The 4,331-nt window shown below is 51.0% G+C and overlaps 1 non-coding gene across 1 annotated transcript; it reads right to left on the bottom strand.

Annotated features, from left to right (window-relative positions):
- Window positions 1–3,325: 3,325 nt before the first annotated feature.
- Window positions 3,326–3,432, bottom strand: LOC120668308. The gene has a single exon (XR_005672400.1). It is a non-coding gene; the product is annotated as a small nucleolar RNA R71 (small nucleolar RNA).
- Window positions 3,433–4,331: the final 899 nt, after the last annotated feature.

Below are 4,331 nucleotides of genomic sequence, written 5' to 3'. Positions count from 1 at the left end.
TACCCGGCGTGTCTCCGAGACCCAGCTAGGGCCTCAGGGCCCGGACACCGTGACAACCCGGCGTGTCTCCATGACCCAGCTAGTGCCTCAGGGCCTGGACGCCGTGACTACTCGAGGTGTCTCCGTGACTCCACCAGCGACCCTGCTCGGGGGCCGGGCGCCATCTACGACCAGGTGTGTCTTCGTGACCCAGCCAGGGCCTCAGGGCCCGGACGCCGTTACTACTCAACTCGTCTCCATGACTCCGCCAGCGACCCTTCTCGGGGGCTGGGCGCCATCTACGACCCGGCGTGTCTTCGTGACCCAGCCAGGGCCTCAGGGCCCGGACGCCGTGACTACTCGGCGCATCTCCGTGACTCCGCCAGCGACCCTGCTCGGGGGCTGGGGCGCCATCTACGTCTCGGTGTGTCTCCGTGACCCAGCCAGGCCCTCAGGGCACGGACGCCGTGGCTACTCGGCACGTCTCCATGACTCCGCCAGCGACCCTGCTCGGGGGTTGGGTGCCATCTACGACCCAGCGTGTCTCTGTGACCCAGCCAGGGCCTCAGGGCCCGGGCGCCGTGACTACTCGGCGCGTCTCCGTGACTCCTCTAGTGACCCTGCTCGAGGGCTGGGCGCCATCTACGACCCGGCGTGTCTCTATGACTCAGCCAGGGCTTCAGGCCCGGACGCCGGAACCACTCGAAAAGTCTCAGCGACTCAATCCAGGGCTTCAGGGTCAGGAACTCAGTCGGATTCATATATTGCGGTTATCTCGAGGTAGCTTAGGACCGATGTCCTCAGGGGGATCAGTGTAACAAAAATGTCAGCTGGGTGCTCAGGCATTCGGATTGATAGAAGTCGAAGATCAGTTCTTTGATCCTCGAAATGCTTCTCCGAAATGTTCCAAGGCTCGGCGGCTACACCCAACTGGTATGCCCAGGGGCGCATCCCGTTCAGGACCTACAAATGGCAGTGAGCACTTATAAAAGAGCACCAAAAGACTTCGTCCAGTACGATAGGAATCAACTCGGCCCTCCAGCGCTCGGGGGCTTGACGGAGGTAGATCTACGTACCTCCTTGCCGAGTGGGGTCCCCAAACCCGAGCGACTACCCTACTCGGTGACTCGGCTACGACTACTCGGCGTGTAGGACTCGGCTGTTGTTGATGGTTGTTAAGTGCGAAATATGACCGTCAACTATACTCATTTAAGAAGGAAAACTATACTTCTTACTCGCATATTTGTATCACTAATAGCTCCACAGTTGTTTTCGAGAATTTATGATTTCAAGAGCACAAGTCTGGAATAAGATGAAAACACGACGAATACGCAAACCGAAATCGCAAACGATCATGTCCTGCGTAACATGAGCAAAGGAGGCCCACAAACTAGACCAAACCGACCAACCAAGCTCCGGCACTGACCATCTGACATCAGGACCCACAGAGCAGTGAACCAAAGAAGGTCGGTGGGAAAAGGAGCCAAGGGGGGTCGGCCGACCCCACCTGTCTGCCTCTCTCGCTGATTTTTGGTGGGAAGCTTGATCTTATCCTCCCAATGGCGGTTTGGCATGTTTCCATGTATAGAGATGGTGGGAACCGACCTCTCAAGCTATAAAAGGGGCCTCCCACCACTCACACCACACACTCCACTTGGAAGCCTCTCTCTCTACACTCTCTTGTGACTTGTACTCCTTAGGGTAGTGGAGCTAGGCTAGTACTTCATCTCTTAGCGAATCCAGTCGTCCTCGGGGTCGGCGAGCAATCCTTGGCCTCTGGTATGGCTTTGTATTCCGACTTTCTTTATGCTAATCATTCAGAGTTTGTTCTTGGTTATCTTGCTACGTTCGTAGCTTGCTTAGCCTTGATCAGTGTTTATATAAGTTATAATTGTTGCATGCTTAGACCAGATGATCTGGGTAAGGATATCGGTTCGTTGTGCTTTTGGGCTTGCCTTAGCATCTTACCTGTCCATCCGAAGGGTGGGGGACCCGGGGGTGATAGGGTAGTGACCTCATATGCGGGCATGGTGCCCGGGTATGCGGGATCCTTCGAATATGACGGTGCTACATGGTGTGACTGGGGTAGACCACAGGTGGTGACAGCCCTGTCGGTCCGCCGGGAAGCTGCTTCTCGATTAGAGTACTCCCCGACGTTCGGGTACAGTGTAGGAGTTCATGCAAAGATGAAACGGGACTGGATGTTCTCCAGTGCGGGTCATTCTCCCCGATGTCCCTAATTTCCCGGCACCTGCAGCTCTAAGCAACGTAGGAAACATAACTTATCCACTAACATGATTAGTATAACCGAAATCTTTGCCTATGCTCCCACTAACCTTAGGATTGCTTGTTTATTCTTTATTCATGAGAGTTGGCTATTCTATGTGTGTCGCATTACCCCTGATTATCATTCATTTATCACTTACCCCTGTATAGTCAGTGGTCTTCATCTTGCTAATACGTGTCATGGTTATGCAACTAGGTAAATACACTTTACACAACCTAGCCATCCCTTGGGAAAATATAAATAACGATACCCTAAATACTTTCGGGTGAAATGCTACAACGGTATATCCGTGCGCTTGCGGATCCATCTGTAAACATTAAGACATACCACCAGTATTTTCGAGGTGCCGTTGCTAGGTACTAACCACTCATAGTGATGACGCTAAAAATGCCAACAAGTATTTCTGGCACCGTTGCCAGGGATGGCACTAGGTGTAATGTATATTTACTAAAGTACATAAACATGGCAATATAAGTAAGAGGTAGCTACTACTTATACAGGCAAATGTGTTTATCTTTTTTGTTTTCTCCTGATTGGATGAAAACAGGGTAGTGTATGTCTAGTTTCTCCTTGCCGACAAATTTTGTTGAAAATCCCGAGAAGCCCGTGAGAAGGGTTTGACCTCACGTCGTTCCTCCTCCGATCTCGCAGTCGACAAGCGAACCAGCTTTCCAAGCACCATCAACTGAACTCATGGCTGAGAAGACTCTCCGCGACTTCTCCGTCCCCTCAGCTGCCAATGTGGCAACTGGACCCAACGTTGATGTTGGGGACGTGAACATTGAGCTGAAGTCTAGCCTCATAAATATAGTGTAGGCTAGCCCATTCTGTGGCAAGCTGAATGAGGACACCAACGCCCATCTCCAGAACTTTCTGGAGCTTTGCAAGACCTTTACCATATGGGGTGTTATGACTGACGCCATCAGGCTCCGCCTGTTTCCTTTCTCCCTCCTGGGGAAGGCGAAACAATGGTTTTATCAGAACAAGGAAGCCGTCAGCACATGGGACAAGTGTTCCATGGCGTTCCTCGCGAAGTTCTTCCCGTTGGGCAAAACCAATGCCCTGCGTGGAAGAATTTCAAGTTTCTAATAGACGGGGATGGAATCCATCCCAGAAGCTTGGGAAAGGTTGCAAGAGTACATACTCGCCTGTCCTCATCATGGGATGGACGAGTGGCTCGTGATCCAAAGCTTCTACAATGGGCTAATGACTACACCCAGAGCCCATCTTGACGCTGCTGCTGGAGGAGCCTATCTCGATCTCACCATTGCCAAGGCTACGACCTTAATTGAGAAGATGGTCTCCAATCAGGGCTGGAACAAGGAGCGTTCCCAGCCCAAAACGAAAGGTGGAATGCATACCGTCAAGGAGACGGACATGCTCGCCGCCAAACTGGACCTCTTACTGAAGAAATTCGATGAAGGGAACCGGCTCCAGATGCCTATTCCCGTCCATGCCATGAACTCGTACTTTACGTGCGAGGTTTGTGGTGATGGTGGACACTCGGGGAATGACTGCCCTGAGACCCGTGAAGATACAGCATACATCAACAACAACACAGGGTTCCGTCCACAAGGAGGCCAGGGGTGGGGTAAGACACGCCCACCATTCCAAGGAGGAGGTAAGAATTATAACTCAAATTTCAATTCGAATTTCAATTCGAACCAACCCTCCTTGAGAGACTTAATCTTTGGCCAAGCTAAAATTAATGAATCTTTAAACAGAAAACTTGCTGCCAATGACAAAATTTTAGAGAGCATACATGCAAACGTTGAAACTCTTTCTTCTACTCATAAAAACCAACTAAGTTTCAATAAAAAGATAGAAAGTCAACTTGTGCAGATAGCTGTTGTTGTCCCATTTCCAGAAAAGATAAATGCGGTGACCATGATGGGTGGTAAGTTCACTCGTGATCCACCACATCCTAACCATGCAGATAAAGTAGCAAGGCCACAAGCAGAGGAGAAAGCTGCAGAACAAGATGACCTTGAAGAACCCAAGGAAGAAAATCCACAGAAAACTTTTGACACAAGCTTCCTCCCGTTTGCCTCCCAAAAACAAAAGA

The sequence above is a fragment of the Panicum virgatum genome, chromosome 3N, assembly GCF_016808335.1.
Source record: "Panicum virgatum strain AP13 chromosome 3N, P.virgatum_v5, whole genome shotgun sequence".
Taxonomy (NCBI): domain Eukaryota; kingdom Viridiplantae; phylum Streptophyta; class Magnoliopsida; order Poales; family Poaceae; genus Panicum; species Panicum virgatum.
The sequence above is the reverse complement of the archived record's forward strand: the minus strand, read 5'-3'. Positions and strand labels throughout refer to the sequence as shown.